This window comes from Gossypium arboreum, chromosome 1, assembly GCF_025698485.1.
Source record: "Gossypium arboreum isolate Shixiya-1 chromosome 1, ASM2569848v2, whole genome shotgun sequence".
Classification (NCBI taxonomy): domain Eukaryota; kingdom Viridiplantae; phylum Streptophyta; class Magnoliopsida; order Malvales; family Malvaceae; genus Gossypium; species Gossypium arboreum.
This window is the reverse complement of record NC_069070.1, coordinates 88713380-88727856: the sequence shown is the minus strand read 5'-3', so window position 1 is coordinate 88727856 and position 14477 is coordinate 88713380. Positions and strand designations below refer to the sequence as shown.

The window sequence follows — 14477 nt, the reverse complement described above, 5'->3', positions numbered from 1 at the left end:
GCTTGCTGATTAAACCCTTGAGATTAGTTGAGTCTATGCTGCATAAATTTATTGTTTGGTCCATTTCCTTGGTTGCTCCAAGAAAAGTTGGGGTGATTACGCCATGAAGGATTATAGAAGTTAGACTAGGGTCCTTGTCCACTCCTATTTTAGTGTTGGTTCCCCACATAGTACACTAACTCGGGATTCAATTCTCGAAAGAATGACCTTCCCCACAGTACACACAAGAAACTACGTCAAACGGACTTGGTGGTTGAGCTGCAAAATTATTAGCACTATTAGCGGTAAATTGCTTTAACATAGAGGAAATAGACGATACCTGAGCTGATAACGAAGTGAGAGCATCAACTTCATGAACTCCAGCTATACGTCTTCCTGAAGCTGTTTGATTTGTTGGCCATTGATAGTTGTTGCTCACGATCCTCTCGATGATCTCATAAGCCTCATTATAAGACTTAGACAAATTGCACCATTCGCAGAAGCATCTACCATCAATCATGTATGTGCATTGTGACCATTATAGAATGTCTCCAATTGGATACAATGAGAAATCCCATGATGATGGCACTTACCAAGTAACTCCTTGAATCGCTCCCAAGCCTCATACAAAGACTCATCATCCAATTGTTGGAAAGTTGTGATCTCATTCCTCAACTTAGCGTTCTTGCTAGGCGAGAAATACTTAACCAAAAATCTCTCTAATAATTCTTGCCATGTAGATATAGAACTTGGTGGCAATAAATTGAGCCATGTTCGTGCTCGATCTTGCAACGAGCACAGAAACAACTTCAACCTCAATGCATCTTTAGTCACACCGGCTATCTTGAATGAATCACTCACCTCTATAAACAATCGAAGGTGGAAATGAGGATCTTCCGTGGGCAAACCACTAAATTGGCCCACCGTTTGTAGCATTTGAAACATCACTGGTTTCAATTCGTATTGGATTGCCTCAATATCTAGCCTTCTGATTCCTGGATTTAACTCATCGAAGAGTGGCATAACATATTGTCTGATGCATTGATCCCTATTATCAGCAATGAAGATGGGATTTTGTACGTGATCGGCATTATTACTTTGGTCTTGATTTTGATTTCGAAGGTCCCTCTCGTTCTGTCTGTAACACCCCTAACCCGTATCCGTTGCTGAAATGGGGTTACAAGACATTACTAAACAAATGTACTGTTCCGAAATTTCATAGCAATTCAAGTCATAAGCACATGTGTATTACTAGTGAAAATCATACATTCAATACCGTTCAAGATTTAAATTGCATCAATGCTTAAAACTTAATTTTAAAAGAAAACATACAAAACATATATCATATCAACATTTACATTCTTTAAATAATAACACTATATTATTGTTATTAATAAAGTCCTTCATAAATACTAGTTATATAAAAATTGAACTAGGTCTTATTACCACCTCTTTTATTCATGATTGCGGTTTTAATATATATATGACCATGAAAAATTCATACAATTATAAATATCAACTCAATTGATCAGCAAGCATCCAATCATAAATAACTCATTTCATTCCAGGGTCAACTTTACTACATAATCCATTTATACATAATTACTGATTTACAAATATCAAATGGACTTGTATCACCAAGCACATGTACTTATCAGACATATTATAAACTCATATAATTGCACAAGTTTAACATGCAAAGACTTAATTAACATAATGTCTGAAATATATGCATCTTATATGCACGTAAATTGTAATTTAAATTCAACTACAACAATGTGGCCGAATATCACATATACACAAGTTCTAGCATAAGTTATAATAGTCATCATATTTTTGCATATATATGTCCTATTTTTTACATGACAAACTCATGACAAACCCTAATATAATTACATTGATTGCAAATATGTAATCGAACCACAGAACACCTTACAAGTTATATAAATACTTAAATACACCTTCAAATTATCACAAAGATGTTAAACTACCATATCATATAACATATCTATCAAAAGACTTAAGCAATATTTCAACCCAAAACTGAATCCAAGCCTACTAATATAGTCATTTCCATTACACCAAACACTTACCATAATACACACCACAATCAAGCATAATCGCACATATATTAAACCAAAAGCATGAACATCATAACTAAGCACATACAAACTGAATATAAACACATATATCTATATGGCAAGCCATTTTCGCATGGCTTTTAATACACAACCAAAATTTCAGCATTTCCAAAACACACTTTAGTCTATACATGCCATATTCTTTAATTTAACTAATAAAAGTACCCAAAATAGAGGATAGTGTGATGAGTTTCATAGACGATCCCGAACTTGTAGCTTGACTTCCAAAAAATCTATAAAAACAAAAACAAATATTCACATGATAAGCTATTATAGCTTAGTAAGCTATAAGCAAATAACCAAGTAATAATATAACTATCTCATAGTAAATTTAACCGAACTATACTAATATGAGTATGCTTAGTCTCAAACTACCACATTCATTCATGACATTTCGTTTTATACAAAATTCTCACCCTGGCCGAATACCTATAAAACCAACATAAATAATTCATACTTCATTTACAAGCCAAGACATCATTAAACAATCGAATTCACATATATTCATCACTTCTACTTAAGCATCATAATATATATCATCGTATGTACATTATCCAAATGATCGAATATACTTGGTACTATTAATAAACATACCACATATCATTCAAAGACAAAAACAGTACATTTATGTACATCCTTATCAATTTCGATTATTATAATATAAATTCACCATCCACACTTATTCAATAAGACATTATAACAAATACTAATTACTTACTTACTTACCTTGATTTGGTAACAAATTAATTCATACCTGGCACATAGCTAGTTTTACCTTTTCAAACATAGCTTATCATTGCCCGATGAACCATTCAAAATTGGATAAGATACTCAGACAATCACATAAATAGTACAAAGCCAACGTCCCAGACGTGGTTTTACATGTAACCTCAAACGATGCCACTGTCCCAGACAAGGTCTTACTCGTGAACACATATCGGAATCACAAATCGATGCCATGGACTTACTCGCACACATATATCAGTATCCTATGTCATGACATATGTATCCTAGCTATTCCTAAGGTTCATACAGGGCTTTCGAACGTCGTATCTCAGTCGAATCGGACTCGAAAGTGTAATAGCCACATTTATTCACATTCGGGCACAATATATTTAGTTTCTAATATTTCATAACAGCAAGCAATTTTAACATTAAACTACCAATAAACACATCTATTTGCTTATAAACTTACCTCAGACGTCGTAAAACGAGACGGGGCTACTAGTCGACAACTTTTGTTTTTCCCTGATCCAAATCTGATTTCTTTGGTTTTTGATCTAAACATATTAAAATTAAGCTCATTCAAACATATATTCATTCAAGTTAATCCAAAAACACATAAATAGGAAAATTACCATTTTACCCCTAACATTTACAATTTTTACAATTTAGTCCCTATTGCACAAAACACAAAATACACAAAATTTCACAACACCCATGTTAGGCCAAATAGTACCCATGCTCATAAAAGTCCATATATTTTATCAATTTCACATTTTAGTCCCTCAAATTATTATTTTTACAATTAAGTCCTAATTACTCAAAATCATCAAAAACTCCAATACAAAATATGTTAATCTAAAACATATCTTCCATTTTTCATCATCAAACAACAAAAATCACAAGCTATCAACAATGGTACAACTCAAAATATTCATCAAAATAAAAAATTCAAGCATGGGTTTTGTAGTACTCAAAGCAACGATCTCAAAAACGTAGAAATTATTAAAAACTGACAAAGAACGAACCTTGATTTTAGCTTGGAAGATGGTCGAACCTAACTTCTCCTATTTATTTTGTTTATATTCGGCTATGGTGGAAATAATAATATGAGTACTTTGTTTTATTTATCATATATTATAACATTTATATTACTTATTATTATTTTACCTTTTTAACCTTAATAATAAATTATAAAATCACTTATATCATGTCCACTACCGTCCAACATCATATATAATGGGATAATTTCATCATAAATACTCCCACTTAGAAAGCCAGTAACAAATAAGCCCTTTACAAAATAAACTACCCACTTTTCAATTTACGCGATTAAGTCCTTTTATTTAATCGGACACCTAAACAACAAAATTAAATCACGAAAATTTCACAAATATAAATTCACACAAAATAAATATAGTAAATAATTTTTAAATATTTTTCTGACTCGAATTCGTGGTCCCGAAACCACCGTTCCAATTAAGGTCCAAATCAGGCTGTTACACTGTCTCTGAGCTATTCGTTCACGTCTTCTTTGTCTGAAAGTTCGCTCAATTTTAGGGTCTACTGGGAATAAATCGATAATCCAATCTATGCTCATAAACATCTGAAAAGAAAATAACAAAATTAAAAAGAATAAGTTAGTAATGTTAGAAATAACCAAATTGAGAATAAATAATTTCACAAAAAATGACTATGGTAACAATTGACAATCTCTGAAAACAGCACCAAAAACTTGTAACGCTCGGGTTTGTGCAAGTGTACACAGTCGTTATCAAGTAATAAGTATTGAGTTATCATCTCCACAGGGATTGTATTTGTGCTAAGTCAATTAATTTGTAAAATTATATTAACAATTTGATAAATAAAAAATAGTATAATTGAGAAGTGATGATTAAAATATATTAAACTAAATGCAATGATCCCTGAAGTGATTTATCCTAACATGCAACTATATGAATGAAATAGATTTTAGCAGAATTAACACAATAAGAAACAATTATAACATAAATAAGCTAGGACAATTACTTTAATTAAACTCAAATTATTATCAACATGCTTACCAATATTCAACAAAACATTCCATGGCAACTCAATCTTTCATGAGTTTGGAAACCACATTAGGTCCTTTCAGAATCCTTTACTTTGTAAATATGCATTTTACTGATCCTTATTTACTAAGGGTTTCTTAGTATTCGTGCGAGGTTACAGGGACGTGTTAGGTTTGAAACAGTTTAATCACACAAATCTAAAAACTATGTAGATAATAGAGCCTAGTTAGGGTTGTTATGTAACCTACAATTTAATCGGGTTAGGATCTAAATTGAGCATGCACATTTCAATTATGAGTCCATTAGCCATCTCTGGTTATGGTCGCTCAGCTAATTCAGGTGCATTTCAATCACGTATGAATGAAATACAGAGTTGATTTTAGTTGAAAACATGATCGATAGAAGCACAAACATTATAAGCATGAATCAAGTAAATATTATTCAATCAAAATAATCATCCTAGCTTAAATAAAATTAAGTTATCATTGTTGTAAAAAAGAAGAGTAAACACATAGCAAACGTTCTTGAATTATGTTAAAGAAAAGAAAGATTAAACCTAAATCAAAGTGGTTGTCACTCAAGACTCTAACTGACGAGGGCTCCTTCATTCCTTCACTTCGCTTCTTTGCTGATGGCTCTCGGAGGTGGCCGATCAAGGGCTCTTTAAGAGGCTCTTTATGCAAAGATGATGATAGGCGTGAGGGCTAAGAGAGTTGAGAGAGGAGAGAATGATGAATGACTGAGGGATGATTAGAAAAGTGAGAAATGGGGTCTTATTTATAGGTGAGGCAAGGGAGCTAGTTTGCTAAAAAATAGTAGTGTCCATCTTTTGCAAATTCATCCAAGGGTTGTCGACCATGACTTTTGGAAATATGGCTGATTTTTGCTTGATTTAAGTGCCACAACATCATCAGGATCAGGACTCGGTCAATTGCAAATCTCCGAGTAAATCTCCAATTTCTTCAACTCTTCAAGGACCTTTTGTAATTAAACCAAAATTTTATTTATGAACATCCCCTCGTAGTTGAATTTTGGGTTGACTTGGTCCTCCATTTGGATGGTTTTGTAATAAACATAAAGCTCTCAAACCTGTCCAGCAATAGTAGATAATTTGAAGGACCAAAGAATGTAATTTAACCACTTTAATTAATCAATTTACTTAATTAATTAAAACCCAATTTATTAATGAAACGTATTAAAGTAAATTATTAAATATAACTTTATATTTTATTATTTACTTTAATCATTCATGGCCCACTTTGTAGCTTTAAAATAAAATATGCATAAATTAATATAAAAGAAGCCATTTTCGCATGAAAACTATAAAATAAAGCTTAAAATCACATTTTAATAATCCTTATGTCTCAATTTCATATTTTTCATATATTCCATTAATTTATTAAACAATTACTTGGTTTTAACAACAAATTTAAGTAAAAATGTGATGAATTATATAGGAAAAATCCTATATATTTTTGGTTTACAATAGTCGATAAGGAGTTGATAAGTAGTTTAAGATGAATGGCCTTTTCTCCCAACGTATTGATTTATGTAGCCAAACGTCTAAGGGAAGTTGGGAAATTTGAAGTAAACGATTCAAATTCTCAAATCTGTAAATGAAACTTGGTGAGCCGGAGAGGGTTTTTCTTAAAACTGTTGATAACCAAAAAAGTGGAAGCATCTGCCAGAGCTAGTCATTTATCGAGTATCAGCCATACGACCCATGTTGACCCTAAAAACCCCTATTAGTGATGTGTGGGGACACGAATGGCAGATGATGTAAGTAAGAATTCTATACAATAAGTACAAAATGATTCTCGTGCTACCGATTTCCCTGTAAAGAGTCAGGTTAGAGTCGCCGATAAGTGGAATAGGATCTGGACAAAAATTAGGGTTTAGGGCATAACATATTCCTAAGAAAAGTAGAAGCTACTACTCTTAGGTATGCAAAGAGTTTTCTAATATAAAGAAATTAAAAGTGGACATTGCCTTGAATATATTAGGTTAGAAAGGAAATTTCATCCTCAAATTTTCTTTAAGGGTGGAGGAGTTGTAACACCTGGATACCCTGATTGACCCAAAATTCGGGAAATCTAAGATTAAATTGAATGGGTTAGTAAATTTTTGGACTGAAATGGGAGATTAGAAAATTTTAGTGGTTGAATTTCGAATAATTTGATCTCAACCCCAGTTCAGTTAGATTGGAATCAACTAGTTCCATAGTAGGAAACAAAATGATTAGGAATGGATGGTGGAAATGACCAATGAAGACTATGCCCAAAGAGCATATATAGGCATGAGTGGAGAGAAAATCTTTTCAATTCTATATATATATATCTTCTCCTCTCCACACTTTTTCAGTCGTTTTGAAGAAGAAAAGGAATATGGATGAATAAAGCTTTGCATGTCATAGCAGAGGTGTGAACTTAAGTCTGGTAATGGAGAAATTGAAAAAACGGTAAGCTTCTTTATCTCTATGTACTTGTAAATTGAAGAGAAGAAGTAGAGTAAGAAATCTAAAAACTTATAGTTAATTGTGGATTCTGGGTTTTAAGGGTTGAACACCTTTAGCTTAACTAATATATGGTTGTCATGCTTAGCCACTAAGAAGAAGAAGGCTTTGGCATTTAGACTAGTTAAGTTTTCAAGGATAAGAACATAATGTGAGTATTTGTATTCTTCCTTCTAGTTGCTAAATGTTGTTATGTGAAATTGCCATGCTAATTTTTTATTGTAATCATTGATGATTGTTGAATATCTATCTAGCATAATGCATTACTTAACGATGTTTTGCATAGTATGCATGATATGGAAGTGAAACTATCAATGGGTTAGGCAGAGTTAGGAATGGGAAAAAAGGGTGATTCTTTTAGATGCCGTCATTTGATATTACTAAGTGCAAAATGTGTGAAGCTTCTACCCTTACGTAGGGTACGTTGTAGTGTTCGAGCATCAAGGTTAAAATGATGGATAGAGGAATAGATGGAATGCAATAGGAAAAGCAAATAAGAAAGATCATTGCTAGGCCATGCGATCAATCAGAGGATATACGCTTAAAATTAGTAAGACCATAGCTTAAAGATGTTATGGCATCATGTGATGATTTAACGATAAAAATGAGTAAGACCATAGTTGAAAGATATTAAATCGGACAAATCGAACTCTATAATGGTACAGTTATACTCACATACAAATATTTAAGACCATAGGTGAAAAATGTTATGGCATCATATAAAAGCATGCCAGAATGGTAAATAGGGCTAAGGCTATGGCTAAAAGATGTTATGGCATCCTTTGGTAGTCCACCAAGATAGTAAACACGGGGTACATTGTATAAAATCATAGCTAGAAGACGCTATGACATCATAGGTAGTCCACCGAAAGTCTACTGAGACAGTAAATAGGGGATACATTGTGTAAAACCATATTTGGAAGATGCTATGGCATCATAGATATTCCACTAGTACAATAAACACGGGATAGTCTGTCGGGACAGTAAACACGGGGTACATTGTGTAAGACTATAGTTGGATGACGCTATGGCATCATAGATAGTCTGTCACAATAGTAAACAAAGGGTAGTTTGCTAGAACTGTCACAATGAGGTAGATTCCAGGTTCTAAAGACATGAGGATCATGATTGGAAGGTCCACCATTCACGAAGGATGTTTAGGGTGAGAGTAGCATCTGCGATGTGACTAGAGAAATAAGTCACAACGAGAAATGAGTTGGTGTATCTAGCGATACAAACCACCAAGGTAGTAAGAAATACCAAGGTTATGGATTAACCCCAAATAGGGTAAAAAGAAAGAGAGGCTTCTTCAATAAATAGGGGATGGGTAGTCATAGTATACGCATATGCTAGTTTTCTAGGGAAGCTACGAATCCCATGCAATGTAAACAAGCATGGTTTAGTCTACACTAGTACGCAATCATGAAGATAATGGAAGAACATTAGCAGAAGGGTTTAATAGGTTGAACCGGGTCTAGTTGAGAGGAAGTGTATGCCCAAGGCCTGTTGGCAAAGGATAGTGGAAGGTGAAGGACAGATTTAGCTAAGGAGAATGGTAAGGATTTCGTTAAGCTCCCAAGGTAGGAACTACATATTTTAAAAGGCCTTCTTTAAGGATATTTTGACAGATCAAGGGTTTCAGCATTGCTAGTGAGCCCTAGTAGTCCAAGGCAATAAGGACATTCAACTCTAATAAAAACCACAGAAGCAGTAAACATTTGGGTAATCACCAAAGCGTCACCCACTAGAAGTATTGAACATAATTACTAAGGAATTAAATTCTGACTTGAACGCCTCACATTTTCTTAAATTATATATGAGGATCTCACTAAGTCCATTTAAGCTTATAAGTTTCTTCTTATATGTAGGTTAATTAAAGACTTAGAAGTTGAGAGGGACCAAGCCAGACTTCGCGGGGAGCAAGGCAAAACGTGGAAATGTGCATGTTTACAAAGGGGCACCTGTAGAGGCTTCGCCTCAGGGATAAGTGTGGAGTCTTTATTAAAGAAAGAAATTTGTAAACAGATGATGGACCAAATTCTTCAAGTTTTTAATTCAAGTATAATACAAGTTGTATAAATGCTTGTAATTAAACTTGTAACGCCCCAAACCCGGCCCAAACGTTATGGCCGGATCTGACGTGTCATATTGAAGTTTTTAAGAAAACCCATGCCTCTTTCAACGTCCTTCTTAGTGTTTTAAAAGATAATCTTTGCTAAGTTAATAAAGTGAATGGAAGCTATGCACCAGGTAGGTATCCGAAACAGAGGAGGTGAGCCTAGAAGGCTGCTTAAGTACCAAGCTCTTGATTGGATCCAATCCTAGACATGCCCACAACCATTGCCACACTTTGGTGCTAGGTTAGGTTTTGAGAAAAACGAGTTGGAATTCATTTAAGTAGATATTTTTGATAAACCGATTAATTGTAGCACTGCGTTATTTTGAAAACAATTATCATTTTGGAAATGTGCCCTAGGTCTAACTCATATTGTTATCAGAAAAATATAGGGTATAAGATAAAATAATCCCATAAAAATAATTAAAATGGCCTTATTACAACCCAAAACCAAATAATAATATTAATAAGATAAAACTTATAAAGAAATAAATCGGCTACTTATTGCAATTAAAAGAAAAAAGCTTGATGAGTGTGGCCATCTCCGAGTCCCTCGCACTCCAAACCATCTAAGCTTAGGGATTACCCGCACGTTAGAAAGCGGGTAGTTTACGAAAACTCAGTGTGTAATCCCAATAACAAACAAACAGTAAATAACACGGTATCAGTACAATCTGGGCCAAAGCCCTATTTAGTCTTGACATATACTGTGCCGAAGCCTTTCCATAAATCATATCACTGGGCCAAAGCCTTTTCATAAATCATATCACTGGGCCGAAGCCTTTTCATAAATCATATCACTGGGCCGAAGCCTTTACTGTAAATGGTATGGCCCTTAGGCCCATTTCAATATCACATGTAATGTCAATGGATGTATGCAAGCCCATTTCAATATCACATGTAATGTCAATGAATGTATACAAGCCCATTTGGGGTGACTACTCGACCCACCATCCGCTACTCTCCACCCATACCAACCAAGCTCTCCATGTGGGGAATAACTCAACCCACCCAACCAAACTCTCCACTGGCAGCATAGCTGCTTTATCATATAACTGGAGGCCTAGCCTCTTTTAATAACTGGGGCAAAGCCCTTTCTGATAAACTGGGGCAGAGCCCTTTTAGCACTTCCTCCATCAATATAACCCATATCCCATGCAATATGTCATGTATGCAGAATGTCATGCCCATATTTGAATCAAACAATCACAGTCAAGTCATTCATATCACCAACATATATTCACAATCAAATCCGTCAACCACACAGTCCAAGTCAATCACTTGCCCACAAGGGCAAAATAGTCATTTTTCATATTATAAGGGTATTTTCGTAATTTTACCAAAAATCAGGGTTTTCCATGTTCATTACAATTGTCAATATTTTCGAGTGTTTAAACAATGATCTTTAACCCACTTATCAAATTCAAGCTTTTGGGCCCAAAACCCCTAATGGGCCCTACGAATGCTGATTTAGCCCACTAAGCCTGCTTAACCCAAATTTTACAACAATACTAACCGTGTTAACATGCAACTTTTCCAAATTCCATTTTCTATCAATTTTACCCAAATGGGCCCAAAAGCCCATTGGCCCAATTCCTGCCCATTGAGGCCCAACTTACCATTGTGCACAAAATTGAGTTCTTACCCGTTCCATTGATCCAAACACCGATCTTATCGTATTTATCGCATCTATACCCACACACAACATTACAAGTTCCCGAAATGCAGGTATTTTAGCATTTCGGCTTGTCAGCAGATATTAATCTAAGCTACTACGAGGGTTAATACACACCTGTTATGGGTTGAAGTTGAAACGTTTCCATAATCAATCACCTACGATAACCACCACCTGTCACTCAAACTTAACTAATCCAATATCAATATATGTAAATCCTAAGCACATCAGTCATACGGAATATAAGGGCATATTCGTCATTTTACCATACAAGGGTATTACGGTCACTTTACCCTACAGGGGCTTTACGGTCTTTTTACCTATTAGGGGTATTTTAGTCATTTCATTCTACAAGGATGTTTTGGTAAATCTACAAACCAAGGGTATTTCAGTAATTTTGTAAACCAATGGTATTTCTATAATTTTTAGAAAGTCAAGGGTATTTTTGTAATTTTGTAAATCAGGGGTATTTTGGTAATTTTACAAATTGAGGGTATTTCGGTAATTTCACAAACCAGTGGTATTTCGGTAATTTTACAAACTAGGGGTATTTTGGTAATTTTACAAACTAGGGGTATTTTGGTAATTTTACAAACTAGGGGTATTTTGGTAATTCTATCCTACAGGGGTATTTCAGTAATTTCACAATCGAGGGTAAAATGGTAATTTTGTAAATTGAGGGTAAAATGGTAATTTTGTAAATCGAGGGTAAAACGGTAATTCTATAAATCGAGGGTAAAATGGTAATTCTATAAATTGAGGGTAAAACGGTAATTTTGTAAATCGAGGGTGAAACGGTAATTTTATAAATCGAGGGCAAAATGGTAATTCTACAAATCGAGGGCATTTCAGTAATTTGGTAAACTAAACTATTCTAAACAGGGATAACAATACGAATGGGCCTAAAGCCTATTCTCGGCCCAAATGGGCCCATACGCTTGTGTGGCCCTTTTAGCCCAAATCTAGCCACAAATATGAGATTCACCTAGCCTAGTCCAATATTTACTACACAATCAAACAACTTATCCAATTGAGCCCGTAGGCCCATTAGGCCCACATGACCCCTTTCAGCCCATCGCGGCCCGAAGTAGGCATCCTACAGCTAGAGTAGCAAGAAAACACACACCTGATAGAGACTAGAGTTAATACACACCTGATAGGAGACTGGAGTTAATCCACACTCCAAGCACTCTTAGCCGACGCCCAACCCAAACGAGCATGCCATACAGCGAAAGGGATCAGCCAAGAAAAGGTACCTTTACTTTCCTCATGGTTCCCTCTATTTAAAGCCAGCTTCGCAACCACTCTTATTTTAGCTTCCAGATGTGGGATCCCTCCAACATCAGAGTTTAAATTCAACACCAACTCTTGCCGCCCCCTATTAGCAAAATAAATGCTCCTTGCTTGCCATGGGATTCGAACCCATGCCTCCCCTCAGATGCTCCACACGCTACTTGCCACTAAGCCACAAGGCTTTTTGTGTCATATTTTATCCCCAATTAATTATAAGGTCTAAAGGCCAAAGTCCGTGTTCCTTAAAAACCAAAATAAATTGCAAGAGCCAAGGCTTGAACCGTGCTCCCATACAACCTTAATGACGCCACAACCACTAGACTACAAGCTTTCTTATGTCATTTATTTAACACAATAATTTAAAAACCCTCATCCAAGCATCCAAGTTTTTTTTCACTGAATACCAAAATTTTTGCTAAAGCCCAAGTTTGAACCCAAGATTTCTCTAACACTTCTCAGGGCCATTAACCACCAAAGCAGACATTTAATTATGTTATTTCATTGCACAATTAAATACCTATATACAACCTCCATACGAACCCACACTCAAGGCCCAATACTTCTAGGCCCAACTTCGGGGTGTTACAAAACCATAATAGAATTTGGTTAACTCAAGCGAGTTAATGTAGCACCTAATACTCGAGTCAAGTGAGTGGGTCAGATAGAGGGTGTTACAGTGGGAGTAATAATAGTTTCAATCAATTCCCCAAGAATGATTTTGAGAATACAAAAATGCATAAGATTTCTTACATTTCAGTAGTGGGAAGTCTAATATATGTTCAACTTTGTAGGCATTTGGATATTTGTGCATTGTTAGGATGTTTTGCAAATAATTTGAGCAATTTGGGTGTGGATCATTAGAAAGCAACCAAATGGTTCATGCATTATCTTTAGAAAACAAAACATTACATGCTCACATATTGAAGGTCTGATAAATTAGAGATCCTCGGGTATACAGACTCCAATGTTAATGGAATATGAAAGCAAAATTTTTTAACTAAGATGCAAATTGTAACAAGTTGCTTTTATTCCAATAACAACATGATCACATCAAAGTCAAAACATATATACTTTAAATTCATGGTTGTTAAATTAAGAACTCATAGTGGTTAGGTGTCTAAAAAGCATATTGGGATAAACTCCATGATTGCAAATCAGCTTACTAAGAGGCTACCACCCAAGGTTTTTATGAGCACAATGCTCATATTAGTGTAATTTCATTCAAGGATATTCAATTTTAATGAGAGTTTGTAATTTTAAATGTTCTTTTTTTTTTGTTATAAACACATTTCCAATTATTTTAGTTTATGGATATTAAAGTTATTTTCTGCAGAAATAAGGTTTATTTGATTTTTTCACACTTTGATTTTCGTAAGGTTTGATCTCACTATGATTTAAGGAGGACCAGTTGGAAATAGGCATGTTCAGATCACATTGCATGTAATTTCCATGTTACACATTCATGCTTGATGTATTTCATTTGGTTGTGTTAATATGTGTGATTAGAGATGGATTTAGTTGCGATATATGTAACAAAAATCGTATTGGTTCTATGTTGACATAATTAATGGAAAAGATTGTTCAAAATACCTTTTGGATATGATAGTAAAGTTTAGATCTCATAAGATAATATAATGACATGTAATTATATGATAATTAGTATATATATATGGTCCAGGTGGAAGATTGTTGGATAATATGGACATCACATATATAATAAGATTAATTACATGTTATTATTTACGATCATAAAAGGTTACCCAAATTAAGTGATCTAATTTGGTTAAAGCTTATTGCTCTTCAATTATTAAATAAAGTATGGGTCAAATATGTGTAGAAACTGTAATTGTAACACCCCTAACCCATATCCGTTGCTAGAATAGGGTTACGAAGTATTACCATTCAATCAAAAACTTTAAACATTTTAACATTCAATAATTTAAATCATATCATAAATCATTCATACACATGCATACTGTCCCTAAAT

The 14477-nt window shown here is 34.4% G+C and overlaps 1 non-coding gene across 1 annotated transcript; it reads left to right on the top strand.

Annotated features, from left to right (window-relative positions):
* The first annotated feature begins 550 nt into the window (after window positions 1-550).
* LOC128282619 (small nucleolar RNA R71) lies at window positions 551-657 on the top strand. The gene has a single exon (XR_008272959.1). It is a non-coding gene; the product is annotated as a small nucleolar RNA R71 (small nucleolar RNA).
* The last annotated feature ends 13820 nt before the right edge of the window (window positions 658-14477 follow it).